This window comes from Bactrocera neohumeralis, unplaced genomic scaffold, assembly GCF_024586455.1.
Source record: "Bactrocera neohumeralis isolate Rockhampton unplaced genomic scaffold, APGP_CSIRO_Bneo_wtdbg2-racon-allhic-juicebox.fasta_v2 ctg2051, whole genome shotgun sequence".
NCBI lineage: Eukaryota > Metazoa > Arthropoda > Insecta > Diptera > Tephritidae > Bactrocera > Bactrocera neohumeralis.
Genome location: NW_026089950.1, coordinates 15,046 through 30,434, shown reverse-complemented (window position 1 = coordinate 30,434; position 15,389 = coordinate 15,046).

Here is a 15,389-nt window from a genome sequence, read left to right as displayed (position 1 = left end):
TGCACCCGGTCAACCGGTTTATGAGAACCATTCTTGGATATCTTAGTCTTGGCGATAATGTTATTCACACCGCTGTCCTCCTCGTCTTCTTCCTCTTCTTCGCGGCCGTTTGCTTGTGGCTTTTTCCTCCTCGTTGTCGTTGGCGTTCTCCGTTGCAGCGGCGCCTTCTTCCGCAGGACCGTCATGATGGCGGTTCTGACCTTCCAATTCTTCGCTTGCATCAACGGCCTCTTCCAAAGCTGGTTCGGCATACTCGGCCTTTTCGTCCTCCGCATCGTGGTGGGCGAAACGCTTTTTCTAGCCGGTGTGCAGAGGCTCGACGTGGTGTCAGCCTTCTCGCTCTGGCTGTCCCCTTGCTTACCCACAACTTCGGCTTCTTCCACATCCTCTTCCTCTTCCTCCGCGTGAAACGCCTCGTCGTCGACGTCTTCGCGATTGTTATTGTAGATCAGCTCTGCCAGTTCCTGCTGCGCTCGCTTCTCTTTCGCGGATAAAGTTTGCGCACCAACGCCCGCGCGTGTCCACGCACGGCCGGCCTTCGCATCCGTTTCAAGGCCGTCCTTGTCCATGTAGTTGTTGCTGCCGCTGCCAAGCCCAAGAGGGCTCGCGCGCGCCCGTGCATTCTGCCCAGCCGCTACGTGCTTTGCAGCAAGGTCCGCAAAGCTCGCACTAATGTCAAACGGGCAGCGCAGGTATCCGCCTCTGGCTGACTTCACCGGCTGATGCTGCTGCTGTGCAAGCGGCTGACGTGCGCGTGGCGCTGTGGTTTACCGTCGTAGAAGGACATTGGCGTTTGCCTACGGAAAGAATAGTGGTCCTTTTCGCTATTTCTCTTAACTGGCACAAAAAGAAAAAGAAAGAGAGTGAAATGGAAGAGAGAGGGAGAGAGAAAGAATGGGAGAAGAAAGCGTTTACAGTGGCAAACACAAGTAACACTCCCTTCGTTGCGACACACGCCTCTCGAAGAGCAAAAAAAAAAAAGAGAGGGCAGGTCCTGCAAGACTTATAGACACCTTTTCCAACGCGCCATTGTATCGTGATGAGCTTTTGTGATCTCGACAGGACAAGTGCGTGTTTTTTGGCAATACTCCAATGATTCAAAGGAGAAACAATAACAACCGCAATAACAAGTGAAACAGCAAAAAAAAAAAAAGAAGGCCAGCAGCGTTTAGACTTGTTCACGTTCCTTAAGGAGCATCAGTGCGTCTGTGACGCGGTCCAGGCTAACTGAATCTCCATTCCGACTTCGCCACACCGCGTGGACGCCGCGGACGGTGCGATCAAGCAGCACCACCGTGTCTGCCCATCCCTCCAGCCCGCCAAAGATATGGGTGGAGTACACCACCGTGACACCGCGGCACACGCTCTCGGCGTAGAGAAAACTGAGCAGGGCGTGGCGCTGGTCCACATCAAGGTCCGCAGTGGCCTCATCCAGCAGCACGATCGGCTTGTCCTGTAAAAGATAAAACAGGATTTGAACTCGTTTTGTTCGCCGCTCGATATGTGTCGCACGTCCCAGTCCAGGTTGACGTCCAGCAGCGCGCGCAGCCGCTCGGCGCGTGGGGAGTCAATCGACAACATCTCCCGAACGTGCACTTCGCCCCCCGGCACCGTCGTCCACCAGTCACCACCGTAGGCCACCTGCGCATTCAACGTCATGTCTCGTAGCAAGCTTTCCCAAGAATGGTGAGCGCGCCATTTGCGTTTGCAAAAAACTGTTTGCCTCCGAGCATGTTCAGAAGCGTGGATTTGCCAGCGCCGTTGCACCCGCAAAGTAGCACGCGCTCGCCACGGAACACCTTGAAGGAGGCGTCCTTGAACACATCGCGAAAGGTCAAGTGGTTGCAGTCGATGACAACCTCTGCGTTGCCGCCGTCGGCGCACTGCGGAGCGTTCCCGGCTGCTGTAAAGTAAGACACCGCCTCAGGCGTGGAGACAGCGCCGCCGCCGCCGCCCTGTGAGGAAGATGCGAGGCCGCGGTCGAGGAAGCTCCGCACCTGGAAGTGTGGGGGAGCGGTCGTGACCGAGAACGCATCTCTACTGTCTCTCTGTTCCTGTCTTCTTCGCCCTCGGCGACGTCCGTGTTAGCCAGGCCACTTGCCATGAACTGTAGCGCGAATTGTTCCAGTGACGGGTTGGCTGCCGTCTCTTCTTGCGGTTCGGTGCTCGTGCGGAGCTCGGCAACGGACAGGTAACGCACGATACGGCCGTCCTTCATCAGCAGGACGTGCGTTGCCCAGTCCTGAATCCGGTCCAGAATGTGCGTTGCGTAAAGGCAGCAGCCGCCGCGTTCTTCACACTCTTTCTTGACAAGTGACAGGACTGTCCGGCGCTCCGCGACGTCAATGTCGGTGCTGCACTCGTCAAGAAGAATGATTGTCGGCGGGGAAAGCATGCCGTGCAGGATTTGCACCCGGCGTTTTTCCCCGCGCGCTCATCTGATCCACGCTGCGAGAGAGCTCCAGGTGCAGTGCGGCGGCAAATGCCGACTTACGCGCTGGAATCGGCGCCGGTGACGCCACGCGGTCAACGGTGTTGCCAAAGTATGCCTCTGCTGGCCACGGGGCGCCGATGAGGGCAATGTGTTTGCCCATGGAGGTGTCGTCGAAGGGGTCAGCCCCCATTACACGGATGGTTCCTTCCCCCGGTGTCGCTTCCTCCTTCACTTCCTGTTCAGCAACGCCAAGCGCGCGGTCTCTTCGCGCGGCGAACTTGCTCACCGTCTGTGGTTTGCGGCGTCCACCCAGCAAGGAAAGGAGCGTCGACTTGCCGCTGCCGTTGTGGCCAATGACCAGGACGCGATCGCCGGCATAAAGAGTCAAGTTGATGTCCTCCAGTGCCGGGCGGGCGGCGGTGGGGTACTGGAAGCTGACATGATTAACAGAGATCAGAGGTAGTGCGTTTCGCTCCTTCTTTTTCCATGATTGTTCCCTTCTGGCACCCTCAACGGCTCCTGTTTGCTTCGGTCTTCGTCGCCGCTGCCGCCGATGTGTGTTATGTGTGTGTGTGTGTGTGTGTGTGTATGTGATTAGTAGAAATACGCAAGATTGTCGATGTTTCCCGTGAAAGGTAGCGTATTTTTGTTGTTGTTGTGTACGTAGTCCGTCTATTTGCGTACGTAGTGCGAAGTTGACAAAAAAGTGCCTGTGTGAGAGGTGAAAAACAAAAGTGCTACAGCAGATTCTTCCTCAGCATTCAGTGCGCTTCAGCGCTCGCTAGCAGAAGGGAAACACACCAACTTTGTCGTTCGTAGCGTTTTTCCCCACTTTCCCATAAATCGCAGTGGAATGGGGAAAGAGAGGAAGAATTAAAAACATGGATGAGGCAATGGAAAAAAGGAGGGGGGAACAATTGGGAATAGGGCAATTTAACGCAATAAGAGACACAATATCAGTGAGAGAAAAGATAAAGAGAAACCACTGAGGAAGTGGACGGTTGAAAAAAAAAGTAGGTTCCATAGTGTAAGTAAAAGCAGAGAAAACGAGAGAGCAACAAAAAAAAAAGGGGTGCAGAGAAAGATGAGAGAGAGGGAGACAGGAGAACGGCAATCGATTAAGGCGGAGAGTATATAGAGAAAAAAAAAGGTATTCACAAGAGATGGGGATAAGCGAAAAGCGTCACAGCGAGTGATGATGTGAACTCAACAAGACGCAATACCCAAAGAAAACAGAGGAAAGCAAGGGTGGCTAAATGCGGCACCGATACATGTGTTTCCGTCTCTATTCCTTTCTCCCCTGGGTTACAATCAATAAAAAAAAAGCAAGCCAAGCAAACAAAAAACAGAAAAGAAAACGTAACTGCAAAAAAAAAAAAGAAGACTCTCACCGAAACATAAAAGAAAAAAAGAGTAGGAAGAGAACTTGTGCATTCATTACACTCTTTGCATATCCATCATTTTCTTCAAGTATGCCTTTGGGTGCTCCCGCTCTCCCGCGAGAGGTTGCCGCTGCCGTCGCTGCTCAGGCCATCCTCGTCCTTTAGCATGAACCTCGATTCGATGACCGCAAAACGCTTCTCCGCGGCCGGCTGCTCGACTCCACCAAACGGCATCATCGCCTCCAATCGCCACCACGGCGGGACGGGGAACGCCCGCTGCACCGGATCGTGCACAAGGCGCTGGTAGTGCTGCAGAGAGGCGCCGATGCCGCACTGCGAAAGTGCAATCCACACCGCCAGCTGCGCCGCCGCGTTGTTTTTCTGACTCAGACGCCGATAGTCCACATCGTCGCGGGACCGGCACCCGCTTTTCCAGTTCGCACGCCTCTTTCACACGCTCCGTCGCGCGCTCGTCCTCAAAGAAGAGCACAGTGCCGCTGCCAGACTGGAAGCAGCTCTCAATTCGGCGAACGCCGGCGGCGGCGCGCTCAGGAGAAGGAGGCAACGGCGCGGATGGCGTCTTTTGTCAGATTCCAAAACGCGTTGTGGTGTGTGCCAAAAAGAATGGCGACGCGCGTGGTCGGGACCTCATCGGTGAACGAGGCGGTCTTCACGGCTGCCTTGATCAGCTGAATGAGTTCATCCTCTGGCACGCGAACATCTTTGTTCAACGCGTAGATGGAGCGACGATCTCTCAGTATGTCGAGAAATTGTTCCGTGTTGGCAGGAAGTGGAGTCGCTTGCATCGTCGCTGCCAACAACTCTTCTGACGTCGACCGCTGGTGTGTGTGCGTGTGCTAAAAAAAAAAGACAAAAGATGAGAGAGAAGAGTTGTGACGGAGGGCGCAAAAAGAAGAAAAAGAGAAAGCCAAACAATGCAGGCCTCTTTGTGTAAACGCAAATCTAAAGAGGGATAAAAAAAAGGAAGTGAATAGGAAAGGAAGAAGGTAAGAGGAGAACATGAGGAAGGAAGAACTGCTGAAGGAACACCTTGCAGGAAAGCACGCTCATCTTTATGCTACGGGACGCTCATCTACATCAGACGCACTAAGTTTATCGTCACAGTTGTTCTGCTCACAGACCCACACTGACGCTTAAAAAAAAAAAAAAGCAATAGACCGGCAGGAATCTGAAAGAGAAACAAAACACGTGTATACCCTCTCTCTTTTTTTGCTGTTGCAGTGCCACACAAGAGAGGGCGATACACAGGAGTAGAAATTGTAATACACACTCAGTTCAAAGAGAAATAAGAAGAGGAAAAGAACAAATTGAAAACAAAAACAAAATGAAGGCAACAGCACGTTGGGGAAAGGAAAAATGTTCCATTTGTTATGTCCCTCGCGCGGGGGGGTAGAGGTGGCACTGCCTGCGCGTGTATGGGTGTACGTCCTCTCAACGGGGTTGCGGTAGATTCGGTTTCCAAAAAAAAAAAAAAAAGAATTGTATGAGTCGCTTCCCCTGCTCCTTCTTTGCAGGAGAAGAAACGAGAAAGCGCTGCTTCGCCGTGCGAGGATTCGGGCAGAGAGAAGATGGAGGAAAGCAAAAGTAAAAAAAAAAAAAAAATGGAATCAGAAAAAAAGGATATGCGCAGTGAGCTGTTCCTGATAGAACCCCCGTACGTGTGGAGTGACAGTACATTACCAACGTGATGAACAAGAGGCGATGCCACCAAAGGCAGTTTGAGCACTACGCTCTCCCCGTCTGGAAAAAGGAGGAACAGACGCCTTTGCTTCTCCTTTTTCCTTTGCTTTTTTCTTCTCTCTCTTTCACGCGGCGGCGGGATGGGTGTGACTTTGCCCCCCGCGAGAGGCCGGAGGAACGGGACACTAACGTACGAATCAGAAAACACCAAAAAGCGATGGCTGTCCTTCACCTCTGCCGCCGTCGCCACCTCCTTCTCCACGGAGCCAAAAACCAGTTCCGATTGCAGCCGCCAGTTCGCTGGGACGTTCATGTCCGCCGGAAACCCCTGGTGCTGGTGCTGCTTCTGCTTCTGCTCCTCTGCCTCCTTCGCAAGCGGCAACGGGTCGCCGTAGTCGCCTGCGATTGCACCAAGTGACGGGTCGAGGAAGGAGATCGCGGTCCACGCGGCGAGAACCGCCATGGCGACGCCCTGAGCAGCGTAATCGGGAAAGTCCACCGCGATGCTTGGATGTCGGCGACACAAATCCGGTCAGAACATCGTTGTCACTAAAAAAAGCAGCGTGCCCATCGCCGGCAAAAGACCTTGCTCGATGCGGGCCGCCTCCTCCGCGGTGGTCTGCGGGTGGGCAAGCACAAGGCGCCAGTACCGCTCGTGGTCACGGCCCAATAGCATCAGCACGCGCGTGTCCTCGCAATGAAAGGAGGTAGGAGAAACTTGACCGCCTCCTCGAACCGTGGCGAGCAGACGGTGGTACGTCACGGCACCAGAGATCGGTAGACGTCTACCCAACACTTTGCAGAGCGACGCTGGGTAAGCATCGCCACCGCCCTTTCCCTTTTTCCATAGACATTGCGAGAGGCGGAAATGGGAAAAAGAGGCAAGCTACAGAAGAAAAGAAAAGAAGCTTTTCCTTTTATTTTAGGTAAGAAGAAGAAGATAGGGGCTTGCTGTAGTGCGGCTGAGAATGCAAAGACGCCACAAAACAAATATTAAAAAAAAAAAGAATTGGTAAGAAAAAACTCCGAAAGAGAAAGAAAGAACAGACGTTGCTGTTGATTCGCCAGTAGCCTGAAGAATGGGAAAAAAAGTTTGAAGAGCAAAGGCAATAGCTCATTCATTATGAACCGCAACAAAAAGAGAGATTCTCTCGCGAAGTGACAGACAGCAAAAACAATTCGCATCGCTTTTGTTTCCCTTTTTCCTCTCTCTCTTCATCTCTTCCCTAGCCATATTTTTTCTTCCTGTTTTTTTCCTCTTCTCTTCTTCTTTGTTGTGTTTCTGGCAATCAACGAGTAAAGAATGCCCCACGCGATAAGATTTTTCCTGTGAGAAGACCTGTGTGGCCCCGTAAACAAAAAAGATCTTGCCTTTCAAAAAGGTGAGGAAGAAAAAAAAAAAGAAAGAACGAAAAAAGTTTGTTAGAAAAAAACAATATAATGTGAGACGTAACCGGTTTTCTTAAGCTGTGTTCATCGTTGAGAAAAGAGGAAAAAGGAGAAAAAAAAAAAGAAGAAGAAGAAGAGTGCACACAAAGCGATAAGGGAAGGGGAGGGAGGTAACGAGCCGTGAAACAGCGTCTCCACTGTGTGAACGCATGCGTGACCGTGGGTGTGTGGCGTGCGTGCAAAAACGGATCCTGAACAAAACGGTAAAGCAAAGGAAAATTGTGAACAGCAGAAAAAAAAAAAATAAGATGGAGAGAAAAATGAGAAAATGATTGCAACAAAACAACAACAAAAAATAATCATAATAGCACTTATGGAGCCATTCCACGAAGAAAGAGAGAAAGAGAGACGTCCATTTTGTGAAATGTGGGTTGTCTGTGTGGAGTCTTTTGTCTTCTTTCCGATGTCCCTGTCTTTCCCCATTTCAAAGCTTCCCAAGCACGCGGAACAGTTCGCTGTCTGGGCGACGTTTCACCTCCCCCTTTTCAGGGGTCACCACTTCGCCAAATGGCATCTGCGCCATCATGCGCCAGTTCTTCGAACGTTAAAGGCCTTGTGCACGGCCTCGTCGATCAGTTCGGTGTAGTGTTGGAGGTTGGCGCCGACGCCAGCGGCCGCCAGCACGCACCAGACGGCGTATACAGCAATTCCGTGTTCGTGCATCGCAAACCTGGGAAATGCATCTTTGTAGAGCGGGAGCCTCTTCTGCAAGTCGGCGACAACGTCAGCGTCCTGAAAAAAAACCACCGTGCCCGCGCCCGCCAAAAAACTGTGCTCTAGCTTATGGATGCTCTTCGCGTGAGCCTCGGGCGGCATGTCGACCTTGGCAAAGGCAGCACGCAGCAGCTCCCACAGCCGCTTGTGTTCCTCTCCATAGAGGATCAGACGCGTGCGCCTTCCGCGTTGAAGCCAGAGGGACACTGCCGCACCGCATCACAGATGAGCTTGTGCACTCCGCCTGTGAGATCGGAAGGTTAGGGCCGATGTTGTAGACGGAGCGGCGCTGCGCCAGGTCCTTCACCAACTGCATACCCCTTTCCGACATTCGGTTGAGTTTGGAGGGGTGCTGGTGCAAGATATATATATATATACTTTAAAAAGGAACAAGTAAAGGGGTGTTAAGCAGGATTAGTGGTGTCTGTCGAAGCCGGACAGTCGTTTTGCTTTTTTTTTTCGCCGGCTTCTTTTTTCCTTCACGAGCGCGCGCAAAATCAGAAATCGTTGCTGCGATTCTCTAAAGGATGCAATCAGTGGGAGCAAAAACACACACACAAAAAAAAAAAAATGAAATGAAAAAGTAAAAAAAAGATCTGGAAAAAAAAAAAAAAAAAGAACGAGCTTTGTTTGCAAAATGGAACTCTTGTAGAAAAAAAGGTGTTCACCCCTACGGTGTGCGGGAGTTGCGGTTGAGAGGCGGGAGAAGAAAGCTTGTGGAATCAAATGCGAAGGACGGAGCAAAATGAACGTCTGTGCGTGCGCACCTTAGCCAGCGAGTTAGTAAGACAACCTTCACTTTTTTCTCTCCTCTCTGAGTGACGTTGCTGTGCAGATGTGTCGGTGTTTTTTTTTTTTTGTGTGTGTGTGCTCGTTGTGTTTTGTTCTTGTTCGCGAGCGTTGAGAAAATGGAAAAATGTTTAAAAAAGCATGTCACACCGGTCATTCGAGATCATGAATCACGCCCGTGCATTGCGTCCGCTGCTCGTGCCATCACCTTCTCTCTCTCTCTCTCCTCTCTCTCTCCATCCTTCCTTACGGAAGAAAAACTCGCAGTGGTCCGTTTCTACGAAAAAAAAAAGGTCCACTGCGCGTGTAGATCGGTCGTTAAAAGACAAAGAGTAAAAAAAGTGAAAAAAAAAGGCGTCGGCCTAAAAGACGTCGAGAACCATGTCTGGTGTAATGACGTACATTTTCGAGCTGCCAAGACGCTGTTATGTGCCATGGAGTGCACGACCAGCACGGCGCTCTCGTGCACCCGTCGAAGCATCTGCACCTTGCCCCATAGCACGCCCGCCTCTGTGTGGACGCTGCTGTCACGGTGGACACTATGACCGTGATTTCTTAAAGAGCCAATTCGGCTGCGGTCCACGGCGATGTTGCCAGCATGCTGGCCTTCCTCCATCCCACCCACGTCCAGGCTCCGGTGGCCGCCTGGGCGGTTGTCTTTGTCCGTTTGTGGTTGCCGTTGCTGAGAGGGTTGGGGGAGGAAGGAGGGGTGGCGGGAGACAGTCGAGCGAGCAAGCACGACGCCAGCGTGAAAGGCGTAAGGATGGCGAAACGTCACAGTCATCCCTTCGCGTACTCGTCGGTTGCCGTCAAGAACGATCTCCTCCAGCACGCTACCCGAATGCGGGGCGGGTGGCAGAGAGGTGTGGCTGCGGGAGGCCCCGACGCATGCGGAGCAGGGTGGGGCTAAAAGGGAAAAGGTGAATCGCAAATCATCTGCTGCTTCTGCAAAGGGATGTGAGAGCGGACTGGGCTACCGGCGGCGGAAGTGCAGTGCGACGTTGGGGGCTGCCGCGTGGGCTCTCCGTGTCGCGATTGTCCTCGGTGTTCCCCCACCCACCCGCATTGTTGTCTTCCAGCAGATCTTGTGAAGCACGACGCGGCGCGGGGCTGTCCGCGCGATGGGAAAAGAAGAGGGGGCGGCTAACATGATCGTTTTGCGTGAGTGAGTGCACCGGTGAGACGAGCTCTGGCGTTTCTAGCTCGTCCTTCGTCCTCCTCCTCCTCCCACCAGCAGCAGCAGCAGCAGCTGCGCAGGGTGTGGTGGCGCGTGCCGTCGCCCGAGCGACAAGCGGCCTCTCGTCCGCGTGCGCCTCCCTCCTCGTCATCCTCTAGCAAGTACACATGTTTCATCGCAGCCGCACCAAGCACAAATACGGGAGTATCAAACAGCAAAGGCGCTCACGGGCACCACCGCCTGCTGGGGTCCTAAAAAGACGGTGGTCTGCTGCTCCACCGCCCCCGTGCGGGGGTTCTGCCGCATGGTAACATGTCTGACCTCATAGACTTGCAAAGTAACATGCGGCACCTGACGTCGTGGTGGAGGTGACCCCTTAGCGGCGCCGCTTGCGGCTGCCACGCTGTCTTCGTCGACCGTCATCACGCGACCGAGAAGCAGCACTGGTGACACCGGTGGGCGGTGTCGCGCCAAGCGTGGGTCGACTGGGAGCCGAAAGTAATAGTCCTCGCCTTCAGAGACGGGGGGAAAGTTGAGCAACAGTGGCACGGGTTGTTGTGGCTGCCCTTGAACATGGTTTGCGGGAATGAGGTGGCTTCCTCGTCTACCATTCACCTGCTTGGGACCGCGCGTAGAGGGGTCGTTGAAAGGAGAGGGGCGCCGCACGGGTTTTGGAAGGGGTGGCGTACTGCGCCAGTCGACGGCGAAACGTGCGCCGCGACAGGGGAGCTTGTGTTGGTCTTATAGGGATCGCTGTTGCTTGCTTCTGCCACGGTGGAGCGGTGTCCTTCGTCCACGGAAAGAGAAACATGGGGCGCCGGACAAAGTCCTCGTCCTCGTCAAGGTTGTTGTCAAAGAGGTTCTGGGTCGCGACAAACAGCTGCTGCTTTTCGGGGGACATGCCTTGAAAGAGAGGCTTTTGGCTGTCTGTTGGGCCTTTCTCGCCCTCCCGCCGGTGGTTATGAGCGTCACCGCTGCCGGACACACGCAGCCACGGATCCTCCTTTCCGTGGTTCTTCTTGTCGGGAGCAAAGACTGTCTGTTTTGCCTCCACCTTGTTTTCCTTTGGGTCAGCACGTGATGGTGAAGTGTCGAGCGATGCCTCGGCCTCCTCTTCTATCGCCGCTCGCTCCACCAACACGGGACCGCCAATCACCGACCCCACTGAGAGTCCGCGCTTTGCTGAGTTCATCAGTGCATTTTGCAGCGCTGCCGATTTCGCAATGGCCGCGACACGCCACGGTTCTGCCATGAGCACGTCATCTTCCATCGTCTCTTCTCCCTCCGTGCATTGATCGCCTCCTGCCCTCGTGTTTGTCCTCGCGATCGTTACTGACCCTTCTCTTCCTTTTTGCTCGTTTTCTCGCCAGGGCGTCGTCCACCGCGCGTCACTGGCAGTTCGCTACTTTTCTCCCCTGGTTCGGGAGTCTTGCACTTTTGTTTCCTCCTCCTTTCACCGCGGAAAGGAGAGGAGCAGCAGCAGCATTCTTTGGCAGGCGTACTTCGCGGACCTTTAAGTGCATCAGGGAGCCATCCTCCTGCCAGCAAATCTGCACGTATCCGTGTTTTTCGTCCTCCGCCACAACGGCGTCGCACCAGAGACCACCCCATCGCCCCTCAACGCGCATGCCTACCGTGAAGAGTTGTCCGTTCTGTTGCCGCTTGCACATGGGAGTCGTGGAAGACGCTCGTTTTTCTTTCTGCTCTTTTGCTGTGGCCGCGTCGCCGGCGTAGGGGTGCTGTCGGATCTTGGGTTTTTGACGTTCATTTCCTCTTCGTCGACTTCTTTCCCAGCAGGTCGTCTTCGTCTTCGCCACGGCGGTTTCCAACAGAGGTGTTGCGTTCCTTCTCTGGTTGACGCGAAGATCGAGGCGGCTCTGGGGCAAAGAGCGGCGTCTCTTCATCCTCCACGATGCTGTTGGGTACCGCTTCCCTGCCTGTTCAAAACTCCCGGTTGATTCGCTGGCGTCGCTCCATCTTCCTTGGAGGAGGCATGGACGTTGCCTTCGGGAGCCTCTCTTCCTCCTCCGCGTCCTCTGTCTCACCGATTCCAGCTCCTTTGTGGCAACCGTCGTCAAGGGTTTCGGGAAGCGCTCCGCTTGAACGACGCCAACGCCGTCGATTTGTTCACCCTTTTGCTCTCACCGAACGCCGCACGTTGGTCTTGACTGTTGCGCCGGCGGTTATCATCGTTCGCGTCGCGCAGAGCCTCTTCCTCTTCTCCCTCTTTTCCTCTTCCTCGTCATTGTTATTGTTAGGTCGCAATGAGAGATCATAGATGGCCAAGGTTTGCGCCACGTCCTCAAACGTCAGCGGCGAGCTTCCTCTCACCGGCTCAACGCTGAAGAGGGGCTCCTCCGTGGGGTCCGGCGGGCACAACGGCGAGGCACCAACCAAGGGCTGCTGACCCGTGGTGGGCGATTCAGCGGAAGCACCACCGTCTTCACCCCTGTGAGGACGTGCCGCCGTTAACGAACCCGCCACGCCGGTGACGAGTACCGGGCTGACGCCCACCGGTTGACGTGACTGTGGTATCAGAACGGGCGAGTCTAGCGAATGGTCTATAGGGGCTAACGGTCGCAAAAGGCCTTTTCTGCGGAGTGCGGGGGAGGGGCACTCTTCGTCGATCTGCGGCAACGTTTCGAGGAAGATTTCTGTGGTCTCATGGGAACAAGCGTCTTTCCCCGTTTACCCACGCTCGTTCCAGTGTCTGCTCGTGACATCTCCGAGGCGCGGTTCGACGAGAAAGCGAGGGAACCCCTCCGTTTTGCGTTGTCGGTCCTGCGACGGTTCGTGCTGAGACGGCCGCGTAGTGCTTCTGCCCAGCCGCCGCCAACGGTGGCTGCACCTTCTTTGCTGGCCGAGGAAACGGGCAAAGGCGCTTGCGTCACCTTCGCGGGCACCGCTAGCGCACCGAGCCGCTTGCCAAGCTTTTGTCCTTTTGCTGCAGACACTGACGAAGCTGTGTTTCGGTTGCCCAGAGTTGAGGAAGTTGTCGTGAGGGTCTGTGGAGAGACCGAACACGCCGCTGCCCGCCGTTTTCTTGTTGACTATCAAAGCTCCTCTGTTCGCCGTCGACTCTCATTTTCCTTAGGTTCGCGCTTGTCTTGACGGCACCACTCTCCCACTCTCGCTGTCCAACCCTAAGAGCGGTTGGCCACTACTGCTGTCCTCTTTTGCCGTCTCCCTCTGTGTCTTTGCCCTCCTCCAACTCCTCATCAAGGCCACCACCACCGTCCAGGCGTAGCGTGCGGGGTTGTCCCGCAACAATCGAGGTCAGTGTCTTGCGGTCCATCCTGGGCATCTTTTTCGGGGTGTTCTTCTCCGAGACTACGCCGACAACGCTCGTTTCGTCTCCCTCGTCATCTTCCCCTAAGATGTCAAGAAACGCGTTGGGAAGGGGTGCTTCGCGTCGACGCTTCGTTCTTGCTCTCGTGCGGTCCTTTTGACTCTCGCCGCTGTCGTCTAAAAACAGATCATCAGCGGGCAGCTTTTGTGTTTCATCCATTTGTATGATTGCGTGTCTCTTTTGTTTTGTTTTTTCTTATTATTATTATTATTTGTGCTTGTTGTCAGCAATGATTTGTTTTTGTGTCTCAACAATGCGTCTTTTGTTTTCTTCTTTTTTTTTTTTGAATAGAGGAGAGTTTTCTATTTCTCGTGCTCGCCACTGGACAGATTCAATTCTTGCGCGCAAAGGCTTTCTTCCACGTACTCTTCATGGGTGGAGAGAGGGCGCGGTTGACCTTTCGGTTGTGTCTGTGCAGTGTGAAGTATCACAGCAAAGCCTGCCAAAACGTCCTGGCGTACGATGTGTTAGAAAGAGAAAAATAGAGAAAGCGGCGGTAAAACATGCATGGATGGAGACGGCGACAAAACACCGACAAGAGAGGAAAAGAAAAATAGCCAGTTGCGCGTGGGTCGATCGCGCATGTCAGATGAATCACACCATCAAATCTCGTCGTTCCACCGACAGAGATAAAAAAAAACAAAGTACTGTTTCGCTCACGTTTTTTTTTTTGTGTGTGTGTGTTTCATTTGTTTGTTCGATGAAATATGTCTGAAACACACGAAACCAAACAGAGAAGATGATGAAGAGGTAATCAGAACGCGTACTTGCACGATCAAGCCACTTTTGAGATCAACAGCGGCCTAGGAACAGGACCAAGAAGCAAAAAAAAAAAGAAGAGAAAAACAGGGTGCCCTTGTGGGCGTGCGTGCTGGGTGAACGTGGCCAAAAACAGCTCGTGCGCATTCCTCCTCAATCGCAGGGGACCCAGAGGCAACGTTCCGGCAGGTGCGGCAGCCACCTTCTCCACCGTCGCCCGCCGCGCCGACGGTCTCTCTGGTGTCCATGACCTTGCCGCGCTCCGTTCTTCTTCTTTGGTGACGTGCCTCGCGCGTGCAGCGTGCCGTCACCACCCGCCTTCCTTATGGAGCAGTGCTTTCCGCTTCTTATCCCCGCCGATGATGTTGCAGCAGACGCAGGAGCAGGCAGACAGCGACATCGTGGCTGCACGTCCCCGTCCACGCCTTGGAACGGCTGCCACCCCCAGGTCCACTTCCCGTGACGGCGTCCTCGAACTCGGCGCTTTCTTTGGCAAGCCGCCGTAGCCGGCCAGCCCGTTGGGGCAACGTGCTCCCATGGATGTTCTTCCCACGAGAGTGGTGACGTGCTGTCGTCAAGCCCCCGCCGCTGCTGTCGGTGTTGCGGACGCATCGGAGCAATAATTGCATTGGCGAGGTCGTCCACGGCTCGTTTCACCAGAGGTGGAGTTGGGCAGTTCGCAACCGTGGCGGGGGCGACACAGCCATCGCTTGCCGCTTCCCGCCGCCTTCGATGAGACTGCCCTCCTCGCCTTGTTTCTTGTCTTTTCTTGGTCGACCACGTGGTCTTTTTGTGAGGATGCCCACTTCGTCGTGCTTGTGGACTGTGCTGTCAACGTGGTGCAGGCAAGAAGGCGTTACATGGAAGCGGCGGCGCTTGTGAGGCGGGGGAAGCACTCGAATCCTCCTCTGGAACAGGCTCTGTGATGGCCTGCGATGGTGGTGGAGGCTCAGCGACGGTAGACTTCATCTCATCTTCTGCCACCTGCCTCGCTTTTTCGCTGCACACCGGCAAAGGCTGTTTCACCTTGCGGTTACTTGTTTGTCGGGTCTGCGGCTTCGCTTTCGTGTGGTGGCCTTATCCTTCTTCGCCTGTTTGACATCTTTAAATGCGATCTTTTTTTCCTTCTCCAGAGCCAGAGTTTCTCGGCTCGCTTCGCGTCACGCCTCCTTTGCGCGCTTTTTTTTTCCGTTTCTGCGTCGTGTCGCTCATGGCCTCATAGAGTTGCATGAATCTCCCTGCCAGTCCCTTCACGCCTTGTTCCCAGCGCATGATATAAACCATGAGTTGGGTGGTGGGTTCCCGACGAGTTGCTGGAAGGACTGCGCTTGCCTGCGTGCGCGACGCTCACGTCTCTTGCGCTGCTCCTCTGGATCGCAGTTTGCGCTGTTCTCAATGGCAGCAGAGAGTGCCTCTGAGGAGACGCGGGCCTCTTTGGGTCTTGCAATGAAGTGATCCTGCACCTGCTCCGTGCGTGATTCTGCTGCGCGTCCTCGAGGAGCTCCTCTGCGTTGTCAGGTACATCCGCACCTTGCCGCCGTTGTGGTGTCTCAGGGAGGTTGGCGGAGAGAAGTGCACGCACCTCGCTGTCCGGGCCATCCGATCCCGTTAGGACCAACTGATCAAATGAAGCAA